General features: G+C 49.2%; 1 protein-coding gene and 2 long non-coding RNA genes across 6 annotated transcripts in view; 1 reads left to right on the top strand and 2 right to left on the bottom strand.

The window, feature by feature from the left end:
- Positions 1-5,051: 5,051 nt before the first annotated feature.
- LOC139083588 (uncharacterized) lies at positions 5,052-8,755 on the bottom strand. The gene is made up of 2 exons (XR_011540445.1): positions 8,608-8,755; positions 5,052-7,975 (listed from the first exon to the last, which is right to left on the bottom strand). It is a non-coding gene; the product is annotated as an uncharacterized lncRNA (long non-coding RNA).
- A 778-nt stretch (positions 8,756-9,533) lies between these two features.
- On the bottom strand, positions 9,534-12,400 carry LOC103545617 (uncharacterized). 2 transcript variants are annotated; one of them, XR_543466.2, is made up of 2 exons: positions 11,556-12,400; positions 9,534-11,154 (listed from the first exon to the last, which is right to left on the bottom strand). It is a non-coding gene; the product is annotated as an uncharacterized lncRNA (long non-coding RNA). The 2 variants fall into 2 exon arrangements; XR_543467.2 differs by having other exon boundaries at positions 11,968-12,304.
- Positions 12,382-12,918, top strand: part of GALNT6 (polypeptide N-acetylgalactosaminyltransferase 6) — a 34,501-nt gene continuing 33,964 nt past the window's right edge. For 2 of the 3 annotated variants that reach the window (XM_008512245.2, XM_070621351.1), the window contains exon 1: positions 12,382-12,520. The gene's annotated coding sequence lies outside the window, so the exon portion shown is untranslated. The remainder of the gene's footprint in view (positions 12,521-12,918) is intronic. The other variant, XM_070621350.1, reaches the window with a different exon arrangement.

Below are 12,918 nucleotides of genomic sequence, written 5' to 3'. Positions count from 1 at the left end.
AAGCCATGGAACTAATATTTGACAATAAAGCCAAAAATACTCAATGGGGAAAGAATAGTCTCTTCAATAATTGTGGCTGGAAAAACTGGATAGTTACACGCAAAAGAATGAAATTGGACCTCTCTGTTACAACACTCACAAAAATTAACTTGAAATGGATTAAAGACTTAAGTATAAGACCTGAAACAGTAAAACTCCTAGAAGAAAACATAGGCGAAAAGCTCCTTGACATCAGTCTTGACAATGATTTTTTTGGTTGTGACACCAAAAACACAAGCTACACAAGCAAAAATAAACAAGCGGGACTACATCAAACTAACAAGCCTCTACAAAGCAAAAGAAACAATCAACAAAATGGAAAGGCAACCTACAGAATGGGAGAAAATATTTGCAAGCCATATATTTGTAAGGGGTTAATATCCAAAATGTATAAGAAACTCATACAACTCAATAGCAAAAAAAAAAAAAAACACACACACAAAAACAACCAAATAACCAATTAAAAAATGGGCAAAGGATGTGAATGGACATTTTTCCAAAGACACACAAATGGCCAACAGGTACATGAAAAAGTTCTCAAAAGTCACGAATCCTCGGGGAGATGCAAATCAAATCCACAATGAGATGTCACCTCACACCTGTTTGAATGGTTATTATCAAAAAGACAAGGATAACAAGTGTTGGTGAGGATGTGAAACAAAGCAGCTGGCGGTAGGAATGCAAATTGGTGCAGCTACTGTGGAAAACAGTATGGAGGTTCCTTGCTGGTCTGGAGCCCGGGTGCAGACACGTCACCGCTTGGCATGCCATGCTGTGGTAGGCGTCCCACATATAAAGTAGAGGAAGATGGGCATGGATGTTAGCTCAGGGCCAGTCTTCCTCAGCAAAAAGAGGAGGATTGGCAGCAGTTAGCTCGGGGCTAATCTTCCTCAAAAAAAAAAATAAATAAATAAAATAAATAAAAAAATAAAAATAGAACTACCATATAATTCAGCAGTCCTATTTCTGGATATATATCTAAAGGAAATGAAATCACTGTCTCAAAAAAGTAGTTGCATGCAAAAGAATGAAACTGGACCGCTATCTTATACAGCTTACAGAAATTAACTGGAAATTGGTAAATAGCAAATGCTCTATAAAAAGATAGATTGTGGGGCTGGCCAGGCAGCACAGCAGTTAAGTTTGTATGTTCCGCTTCAGTGGCCCCGGGTTTGCCGGTTCAGATCCTGGGTGTGGACCTACACGCTGCTTATCAAGCCATGCTGTGGCAGGCGTCCCGCATATAAAGTAGAGGAAGATGGGCATGGATGTTAGCTTAGGGCCAGTCTTCCTCAGCAAAAAGAGGAGGATTGGTGGCAGATGTTAGCTCAGGGCTAATCTTCCAAAAAAAAAAAAGATAGTTAAAAAGATAGAAAATCCAAATGAAGGAGGAGGGGAGAAGAAACAAGAAAGTTTGAAAGAAATACCCTCCACTAAAAAAATGAATAAATTCAAGCCCAATTGCATTCACGGGCAACTCTAATTGGAACAATCGAACCTAGCACCATTCTTAGCAGGAAAACAACAGAAGTATTCCCAGTAAAGTCAGAAACAAATTAAGGGTGACCATAATCATCACTGTTACTTAATGGGTAGAGAGGGTATTAGCCAATGGAACTTGACAACAACAACAACAACAAAAGGAAGAGACATTATATCATTGTGGTCATTATGTCCCTACATTATATCACTATAAGAGAATCAACTGAAAACTGCTGCAAACAATAAGACAATTCAGAAAAGTGGCTGGGCACGAGATTATTATGCAAAAATCAATAGCTTTCCTATAACTCAAAGCACAACTGACTCGATAATAGAATGAGAGAAAGGATGCCTGTTAGGATAATAAGCGAAGAGATAGAAGATTGTGCAAACAAGCAACATGCAAGAACTATATGAAAAGAGCAGCTCCCACTGAGTGGCACAAAAGAAGTCTTGAGTAAATCGAAAGGCACCCCCTGTGTCTGCTAGGCAAAACTCGATTTTATTTATGCTGTTAATTCTCCTTTTGCTCATCTATAAATTTCAGATCACAAAATGTTTATTTTTTTAATGGGCAAGCAAAAATATCCAGGAAAACTCTGGAAAAAAACCCCAAACTGGGTAACTAGTTATTCCCTTCCTCACTCCTTACCTGTCCAGGAAGGAGAATGTTCCAGAGGGAGCACTACACTGGGAGCCACTCTCCTTGAAGAACGACTGGGAAAGGGCCCCAAATGGCTCCCTTGACAGGAACGCAACTCTACCCGCTCCCTCTAGAGCAACATCGCTGCAGCGAGGCAGAGCCCGGCTCCCTGCAGCCCACATCTTCCTGCAGCCGCCATCCTGGGCAGCCTTGGGTCTCCCCAGCAGAAAGATGTAAACACCACGTCCCCTAGCTGTCACCCCTGAGTGGCACTTCAGAGCGCTGGGAGCTCAGGTCCTTGCTATCTGAAAGCTCTGCCACCACATTTCTAAGAGATGCTGTTATGGTTTGAACGGTGTCCCCCAAAAGACACGGTGAAGTCCTCAGAATGTGGCCTTATTTGGAAATAGGGTCATTGCAGGGGTAATTAATTAAGAGGAGGTCATCCTGGAGTAGAGCCGCCCCTTAGTCCAATATGACTGGTGTCCTTATAAAGAGACGGCTGTGTGAAGGCCCAGAGAGACACAGGGAGAACGCCATGTGAGGGGAGAGGGTCAGAGTGATGCGTTGACAGTCCAAGGAATGACAAAGATTGCGGGCAAGTCACCAGAAGCTAGGAAGAGGCAAGGAGCGGTCCCCTACAGATTCTAGAGGGAGCATGGCCCTGCGGATTTCTCCACAACCGTGAGACAATAAATTTCTGTTTTAAGCTACCCAGTTTGTGGTACTTTGTCACAGCAGCTCCAGGAAACTAACACAGGCGTCCACGGGCGGGATCCGTGCACTGTGCACCACTAGGGCCGGCAGCCAAGCGCCTGGTGGAAGTCGCCGCGCGGAAAAACCGAAAGAGTTTTAAACAGGGAATTCTGACCAGTCTAGCTAGTAGCACAGGGATCCCGTGCTTCAGACACACTCTCAGGGCAAGACTTGGCTCCAGTCCCCTTGTCTTTTGACACGCCTCCAAATTTGCCCAGCTTCTGCCCTGAGGACTATCTGGCCCGGGCTGACTCCTCCTCATTAATGGCAGCCCCTGCTGCAAGGAGCCCACCTAGCCACGACCAACGTGGTCTGTTCTCAACACCAGTAGTCCGAGGGAACCTGGGGAGAGTGGAGCCTCCGATGGCCCCAGACTGGACTTCTGGATCTGATATCGCTGCATAGAGCCTGCAGCACTAAATTCTGGGGACTAGCTGGGCCGTGTTATTTGCATTCCAAATCGTGGGTCCACCCAGGTCACACGTAGGCCCCTCACTCTACTTGCATCTCTCTCACTACCCACCTGGTAAACTTCTACTCGTTCTTCACAAACCAGGTCATGTCACCTCTTCATCCAGCAGGTAAGTTAATCACTCCCCACCTTGTGCCATCACTGGACTCCTATATACGTTCCTCTGTTACAGCTCTCATCACATCCTAGAGGAATCGTTCACTAGACCAGCAGCTCCTTACAGATGGGGACCACGTCTTCCTCTCTGACTCCTTAGTACCTGGCACTGTACCCCTCCCCAGAAATGCTTTATGGCTTCCAAGTGCTGTCATATGCATGAACCTTTCCAACTGTTGATAGAATGTTAGAATGTTCTTACTTACACCAGGACAAAATCTCTCTTCTGGGATAATTATATTTGTAGCTGGTGATTCCTCTCATCGAACAGAGCTCCCTGAGAGAGAAATGCTAGTTCTTTGCCTTCCTCTGGCCCTAACCCCATTTACACAGAAGTCGCCCTCGGTAAACGCAACCACAGCAGCTGCGACTGCCACACTTCCAACTTCCAGGAAAGCACCACGCTAACCCCATTACGTCCCTCTGCTGCTTTCTGTCCCGTGTATCTCCAGGGAACCAGGCAGTCCAATTTGTTTAATGCCATGTGATCTGCTGCACCCACACCACATTTTACGGTCTTAATTTAATTTATTACAGACATTGTGACGTGGCTCTGTTTTTCTGAAAAACAGGTCACCTCTTACATTAGTTATGGGCCATCAGCCCTCTCCTAGTTGACAAGGGCAGGAACTTTTTCTGTCTCTTCTAGTAATGGGTAATATTTCCTCCTGGAATAAGAATCAAAAACTTTAATAATGTTCATAACCTTTGACCTAGCAAGTTCCACTTCTAGAAGTTTACCGTAGGAAAATGGCCAGAGATATGCAGAGAGGGGGTTTACAGCAGCACTATTTATATGTAACACGGGAGACCCCACTGAGAATTTGGTGCAGTCTCTCCAAAGCAAACGTGAGGGATGTGGTGGGCCACAGAACATCAACGTGCCTGAGCCTGAGGTTGTAAGGAAGTGGAGAAATGGGGCTCTCCTGGCCCCCCAGCACTAACAGGGGTCGAGGTGCAGCACGCCCTGAGGGGCTTGGAGACAGACCCCACGCTGGACTAGCCTCTTGCCTCTCTAGTCTTTGGGTCATCTCCTCTCCCAAGTTCTCCTGGTCTCCCATGTATCTCCAAGTCCTCCCTGGGAAATGGCCTAGTTCAAGGGCATCTCACAGGACAAAGCCTAGAAGGATGGGTGGTCCATCCCTCCCAATCCAATGTGTCCTCACCTCTCACTGCGAGTCTCCACTCCACTCTCTTTCTCTGTTACTTGGAGAGTCAAAAGCTTCATTTCCTAAGTTTTTCTTGGGAGTTTCTCTCTGCTTCCTCCCTGCCAGGCCTGGGTTTAAGTGAACACAGATGGCCCTTTACCAACTTCCCTATCACAATAAGTTAGTTCAGTGCATACATTGTTTACTGGTCAGGTTCTTTCAGTTGCAAGTAACAAAAACATTCAAACAAATTTCAACCAAAAGAAGAAAGGGAGAGAGAGAGTAAACAGAGGGAAAGAAAAGAAAGTGAAAGAAGGGAGAAGTCTAGGAATAAATGACTTCAGGTACAGCAGGATCCAGGAGTCCAAAATATATCATTAGAGTCCTCTTACTCTTTACCTTTATTCTCTGCTTTCTCAGGATTGACTTCATGCTCAGGCTGACTCTCCTTCCTCATGTAATAGCAAGGATAGCCATTGGCTGCTCTAAACTTACATCATTTTCCCAGCTAATGATTCCATCAGCGGCCATGTGGGGTGGGGTCATCTTTTTTGCTAGTTCCAGGAAATATCTCAGACAAGGCTGAGTAGCCTGGCTTGGGTAATGTGCCTAACCCTAAACCAATGCTGGTGGCCAAAGGATATGCGCACATAGATATGATGTACATATCACAGATCCACCCTTGGTGCTGGGGGTGAGGTGGGCTTCATCTGAACTTCATGGACTGAGAATCGAAGGAAGGTAGTTCCCTGAAGAGATGCTAGACAGAGAAGAGAGCAGATGCTTCACACTTGACTGGCCCTCTCCCGATCTCTGTCTGTCCTTGTACACAGTCACGTCCCCCGTCTCTCCTGCCTTTGGTCAGGAGTCTGCTAATTTGATGTTCAGCAGGCAGTCCCATGTTCCAGATCAGTGATCTGTCTCCTTCATGCAGCTCCTGGTATCAGATTTGGGTCTGCTCTGACAGCAAACAGCAACGGTGGCTAAGTAGGAAGATCCCTAGAGTGTGCCCATATGTCCGGCTTCACACCGAGGGAAGCCCACTTCCTTTGCCCACCCCAAGGCAGAGGTCACTGCAGCGGGCCCCGCACAGAGATGGGGACTCCCAGGGCTGCAGCCACGGCTGCACAGGTGGTCGTGCGGCTTCAGCCCTGCACAGGCTTAGCATGGCGCGCTGTGCCCTGACCCAGGTCTGCATCTGCCCAGAGGAAGGGGGATCTTCTAACAATTCATAAGGCTCCTGATGGACTAACAACCTCCTGCGTGCAGCACAGGTACAGACAAGGGCTGACGGCTCCAAGGCTGACACAGGAAGAATTTCAAGGCTTGGCCTTTAGACCTGGGTGTGATGTGGCCGAGGTAGAGAGGCAGCGAACCTGCAGCTCGGTGCTCCTCCGGTCAGGCAGACATCTTGCTCCTCACTGGCTGCCAACATCACCAAACTCTGGGGAGTGCTTCTCCGTGAATTGACAGAAGAGGCCACGGGGAGCAGCAGCCACCCAGTGGATGTACCGTGGTCTCATTTCCATCCTTTGCACCGCTTTCAGCTGCTTTGGGAGTAGACCCAAATGAAAGAACTTGGAGTAGGACCTAAGTGGTCATTCTTGGCCACCCTCAAACCCAGACGAAACCTCACAGGTCAGCCAAGCTCATCAACGAGCTATGAGGCTCCATCCCAAACTCCAAAAAAGAGCTTTTGGGTGGAGTTACAGGCGCATACCAAGACAGCCATGTGTTGGCTTCACGGATCCGTCCATTCAGGCTTGAGGGGCCCCTGCACGGTTAGGAGAGCTCAGTGGCTCTCCTTGGCGGCTGAGGAGTGGCCCTGGGTGCCTGTGTTGTTGTCACTGTTGTCGTTGAAAATGGGGCGTTTACTATGTTCTGAGCACATTACGAGTGATTTACATACATTATCTCATCTAAATTTTACAACAGATCCACATTAATATCCTTTTTTTAAAAAGAGAAAACTGAGAGTAAACAACTTGCGCACCATTACAGAACTGCCAGCTGAGGGGTACCGTGCAGTCAGTCTGAGTCTCTCCTTTGGTTGGGGGAGTTCTATCGCGGCCTCCCAGCACCCACATACTGAGATGGGCCTCTCCCATAGCATCTGGCTGTGGGAGAACCCTGTGAAGAATGGGTGGTGTGACCTGGCACGTCCAGAATGTTCCCTGGGCTCCAATTCTCTGGTTCCAAAAGCAAGGAGTGCATGAGCACCCCCTCCAGGTCTTCACTCCTCTGCAAGGTCTCAGAGAAGCTGCTTACGCGGGCGGCCGGCTGAGGCTCCCATTCAGACATGGCTTCCTCCGCCACTGGAATTAAAAGTTTAGGGCCATATTGGCTCTAAGGTTCTCTGACTCCCCGGGTGGGATTGTTTCCTCTGTGGCATTCCAGGTTCTGTAGAAAGTTCTAGTTTTTGTAGACTCAAAGCAAAATCTGAATGTCCTTGGAGAAGGTCTGGGTCCCTTTGGGCTGGTGCCCCCTATTTTCCCCTTTGGTCCCTCCCTTGGCTCCAGAACAGCCCACAGAGTTATCTCACATAACAGATGCCATGGTGGGGTGGACTCCATGAGCAATACAAGCTCCAGATCAACAGCGTCAGCAGTGGTCCGGGTTCTGTGGCCTCTCTGCTCCACCCTGTCACTGGGTGGGCTCTGTCCTCAGCTAGGCTTCCGAGGGGCTGTCTTCTTCTTATATCTGTTTTGTTCAAAGGAATGAAAGCTTTCCCAGAGGCTCCCAGGAGACACCCTTCTTTGGCCATCGGGCAAGAAGAATGGATCACCATGTTGAGCTGAAACTAACAGCCCAGGGACCAACAAAAGCTGAGGGGTCAGCTATCCTGACCCCCAAAGCCTTCAAATTTAGCACTTGTGGGTTCACCAGGGTATTGAATGCCAGGACAGGATAACACATCACAGAGACCACCAAGGTCCTAAAAGTCCATCTCCAGCTCCCCCTAGTGGGGGTTCTTCTCCTGTTCTTGGGGCATCCATGTTTTGTACCTGTGAAGTCACTTGGTGGTTTGGCAAGCCTAGAATAGTTTCCCATAAACCTCTTACAACAGCCAAACTCCAGGATATTTTAAGTCTTGATCATTAATAAGTGGAGCCAATATCTTTTCAAAGTTTGAGTGCAGCCCTTGTTCTGACAATATATGCCTGTCACATCTTACTGTAGTCTGGCAGAATGTGCGTATATCAAGGCACCACTTCAGGTCTGTCTTCTCCTGACAGTAGAAAATATGAAGGAGTTCATTCATGCTCCTCTAAGGTCCTGCTGAAAAAAATTATGTCATGTAAGTAAACTAGATAATCCACATCCCCAATCCCCTTGTCCATGGAGTGGTGAAAGGGTGCAGTGATCCTTGAGATATTCTGGGGCATCCCTTCTAGTTGACAAAATTCTATGGAAAGTTAAGAACGTGGGTTTTTCCCTCACTAACCATAGGTTTCTCTTAGCACCACTCCTCACCAACTATCACCAGCTTCCTGTCTGGCAGTGGGTCTGAACTCTGAGAAAACCTACGTACATCCCCATTGAGGTTGACTGTTCCACCCACTACCACAGTGGGGGGGCTGTAGGCTTCACTGAGAATCAGCAGCTCTTCAAAGAGTTTCTGTAATCCCTGATTTCAAACAATAAAATCTATTTTAATCTGCTCTCAGCAAACATAACCCACATTCTATTCACGGAGAAAGAAAACATCATTCTAGTTTAGGGCTTCCCTTCAGTGTCTCCTCCTGATCTCCGGGTAATTAGAAATCCCTGAGATCAAAGTCCTGTGGATTTATCCGCAGATCCAGGTGGAACGGACCCAGGAGCTGGCAGAGGGACAGTCCTTGGCTCTGTGTGGCCTCTACCCACTCTACCCACCACACTGAGGGGGGGGAGGACCACTTTGCACCTACATGCTGCCTTTGGAGAGTGCCAACGTTTTTTAAAGGCTGAATTTAAAGTCAGACAGTGAGTAGTTGGAAGAGCCAGGATCCAACTCAGGTCTCACTCCAAATCTGCTTTCACTTTGCCAAAAGCAAAGCTGTTGATACGTCTGTCTACCTAGAAGACCCAAGAGAATCAATTGGAAATCTATCAGAGCCACAAAGAGAGCTCAGTAAGCTGACTGCTTTTAAAGTGACTGTAACCATTGCAGACAACATAATAAAAAAAAGTTACGATTTCAGGTACTTGCTAAAATCAAGGTGACTCCTTCTCTGGGCTGTTTCTAGAAAGAATCAAAAGAAACTGATGACACCGGCTGCCTCTGGGGAGGAAAATTAGGTGACGGGGTGTGGGGGGAGGGAACGGACGGACTTACACTTCACTATACTTTTGGAATTTTGATTGTAGTACCATATGTACATTTTACCTGTTGAAAATAAATAAGATTCCATGGGAACTAATAAGCAATGAGGCAAAAATTTCAGGACATTCAGAGGACATCAGACATCAGGACATGAGAACTGCCCTTGAGTTATTCCACCGCCTCTCTTTTACTTTCACTCCAAAGTAATATTAAACAACATTCAGATGCTATCAGATAGATTTCACCCTAATGAAATTCACTGTTTTTTCAAAGTCTAAGAAGACAGGAACCTCCTCTCCCACTTTTTAGGGACAGATAACAGAGGTTTTGCTGTAAGCTGGGGATAGTTTGCACTGGGGGATCATTTATTACCCCTTTTATTACTTCCCTTTGGACAACATAACTATCAGGTTGAGATCCAATTACGTTTCAGAAGGCTCACTGTGCATATCTCTTTCTTTCTTTTAAGAGAGCTATTAAACAATAAGATATCGTAATTTGGGGCAGAAAGAGTTCTCACAGCAAACCTTGTAAGCATTTAGAGGTTTTATTCTTCACAATGGTTAAACTTCCCTTTTGCAAAAGGTGCCCCCAGATCCTGGGCATCTTGAGTACTTCTTCTGCAAACTTTCCCCACTAAGTGGTGCCAGCACCCCCTCCAGATGGGCAAGTCTCCCTCATTCCGCTCCACCCAGAGGTCCCCTCACCAGGGACTGCGTGTGGAAGGAAGAGACTTGATAAGGACTGAAGCTGACGTCAACAGCCTCACAGAGCTGTCCTTGTCTCAGTTTGCTTCAACTGATCTGCTCCCCACCACACTTCCTGCCTTAAAGGGGGAACCCCCAGAAGCACACTGATGTGAAAAGCGAAACTCAGAACACCCAAAAACAGAATCCAAAACGGCCAAGAAATAAAAATAAGACTGTGAGAAAAAAATGAAATTCACAGGACTTCCTGAAGAGCAGGGAATTCAGGCAAGTCCTGCAGAGGAGCTGAATGATGGCAAGAGCCTTGGTCATGAATATGCAGAGAAGATTTCTGGAGAGAAGGACCAAGGTCCAGGGAGGGGGGAAATGTATCTTTCATCATATATCTTTTTATAGAGTTTGAATTTTAACCATGTGCCTATATAACTTTTTCAATTAAAGAAAACTATTTTTTTAAGTGGCCTGCCACCAGAGGCAGGCTGAGGTCAGAGTCACCATTCTGCAGGGTTCATCTCCAGGCCTTCCTGGAGCGGAAGGCAGGGAGCCTGTCCTTCCCGCCAGAAGGGAACAGCTCAGTGCATGACACATGGTGGGTGGGTCACACATCCTGCGGACTACATGTGCCTCCAAATTAGGCAGCTGATTATTCTGAGGACTCAAAGTCATGTTTAAAACCAGAATCAGCCCAAGTAAAATAGGATGAGTAATTTGCTTCCAGAACGTGGAGCACACAACACAGACGATGCTGCTTCCTTGGGAAGCTGGGCACCACCTTCTCAGGAACTCCAGGATGGGGTTAGTGGACATGACTCTGTCGTGGGGAAGAACGGAGGCTGTGAGTCCAGGCTAGCCCATCATCCTCAAACCATGTTGGGTCCTGACTAAGTTCCAAGGGCCAGGTCAAGATCACACAATCCCTGAGGGTCACAGAGCAAAGTTAGAGGAAGGGTGGGGCAAAGACCTTAGGGTCAGACTCATATAGGAGTGTCTAGCCCCCAGAAAGAGAGAAATGAGGGGGAGCATCCCCCAGTCTTCAATAGGAAATGCCCTTATCCTGAGAAAGATAGCTATCCAACAAGACAAGTGACAAGAATGGTGGCAGCTGGAGCAGTGTGAGTTAGAATGAGCCCTGAGGGTCTGTAAAGGGGCTAAAACGTATGATCAAGGTAACCTCTGTAGAAAGTCTCCCTTTAGGAACTTGAGCCCCAAAGAGTCTCTAGTGTGAAAGAAAGGGAGGTGGGGGTGGGGAAATCACTCAGCTATTAGGAGTTAGGGGAGACGGGTGACCGTGTCTAGAGTGAGTGGACGCCTCCCTTTTCTACTCCGTCGGGAATGTCCATCCTCCTGATCTAGTGTAGCTGGGTAAGGTCTTCTCCATGCTCCTCTGGGCTCCTCTCTCCAGACTCCATCGCTGTTAAACCTCTGGCCTCCTCAATAGCTCAGTCCTAAGGGGGGGTCCCAGATCAGAAAACAGGATTACTCCCCTCCATCCAATTGTTAATCCCCAAGAGACTTCCCCCGCCTTTCCCAGTTCACTTCAGAAGGTCTTCTTGCTCAGATCCAGCCACCCACACTCCCACTCCCAGGTCTTACGGACTTAGAAATACAAACTCGTTTAAATATCAAAATAAAAGAAAAACAGAATTAGTGGTCCAAGTTTCTACCACAGAAAATTTCCAAACTATCGGCTATTTGGAGTCTGGAGTCCTCCACTCTACTTCTCTATTACTGAGATAAAGACCCAGAAGATTACATCACAGAACCTTAGAGCCGAGAGAACCGGTGAGCCAGCAGCCCGAGGCCCTGGCGGGGTGACTCAGAGCACGGGTTTAGGAAGTGAATTCACCTGTATTCTGACTCCAGCCCTGCCGCTGCTTGCTCAATGGTTCTCAAAGTTGAGCGTGCACCAGAATCACTTGAAGGACTTTTAAAAACACACCTTGCTGGGCCCCATCCCTAGCGTTTCGGATTATTTAGTCTGGAGTGGGACCCAAGAATCTACATTTCTAACAAATTATCAGATGCTGCTGCTGCTGCTGCTGCTGCTGCTGCTCCGGGAACGACACTTTGAGCAGCACTCCGGCTGTGTGATCAGCCGCCTCCCATGTACATTCCGGATAATAATCGTAGGTATTTGCTGGTTTCCCTGAGACCTTGCACATGCAGCCCTAGCTCGTGGCACACAGTTAACACCTGCAGTTGTTGGATGCAGAGGAGGAGTCCTTTGTCCCAGACCACCCTGCCAATGAGAAGCAAACCTGGGACGGAGCCCCGGGGCTCCTCGCTGCCAGGCCGCCTTTTTCCCCTCCGGCGCCGCTGCCTCCGGGCTCTGAGCGCTCCGGCCGCGCCGCCGCCGAGCCCGCGCGGCGCAAGCTGCGGTTCCATGCACACGCGGCTCCGCGCCACCGGCGGCTCGGCTAATGCCTGTCGTCCTGGAGGGGGCTAGGACCCTCCGATCTTTTTCGGCGCTGAGAGCCTGGCCGCGGAGGCTGCATCCCGGGGTGGGCTGAGATCTGGAGAAGCTGGGCTCCTAGCAGCGGCCGGCAGGTGGGGCGCACGGGGCGGGGGACGCCCCCGACCCGGCCGCCAGCCTCCAGGCGGCCCTAGGAGCAGCAGGGCGTTCCGCTGCAGGCTGCAGCGCTCGGGGACGCGGCGGGTGACCGCCTGCACCTGGCCGGGCAGGGGAGGGGCGGGGAGGGCGCGCCCCAGCAGCCTTGCAGGGCCCGCCCCGGCCCCGCCCTCCAGGACGTCCCGTCGGGAAGCCGGCGAGCCGGTCGGCGGCTCGGCTGCGGCTCTGCCTTGGCGCGACAGGTAAGCGGCCGAGGCAGCCCGCGACCCTCCCAGGCCCCTCCACCCTCCCCCTGGCCTGGGAGCCCAGAGCTCTCCCGCTTTCGGGACTTTCCTCCGGTCGAGCGCGCTTCTGCCAAGTCCTTGCTCCCCACCTCCCCGCTCCGCCAACCTTCCCCTCCTCCGCTTCCTCCTCACCGCCCCCCACCGTAAGATGAAGGGGCTGGGCCAGCCTGGTCCTCATCCGTCGTGGTGGCCTCTGGCCCCTCCCTCGGTAGGACCCCCCTCCATCTTTGCGCCTTCCTTAAAGGATGAATGAAAAGCTCAGGCCTCTGGGTCTTGGAGGAGTGCGGTGGGAGAGGGACAAGCCAAGTCTCCCTCCCGGGCTTTACAGCCACTTCTCTTAACCCCCCCACCCCCCT

The sequence above is a fragment of the Equus przewalskii genome, chromosome 5 (assembly GCF_037783145.1).
Source record: "Equus przewalskii isolate Varuska chromosome 5, EquPr2, whole genome shotgun sequence".
Classification (NCBI taxonomy): domain Eukaryota; kingdom Metazoa; phylum Chordata; class Mammalia; order Perissodactyla; family Equidae; genus Equus; species Equus przewalskii.
The sequence above is the reverse complement of the archived record's forward strand: the minus strand, read 5'-3'. Positions and strand labels throughout refer to the sequence as shown.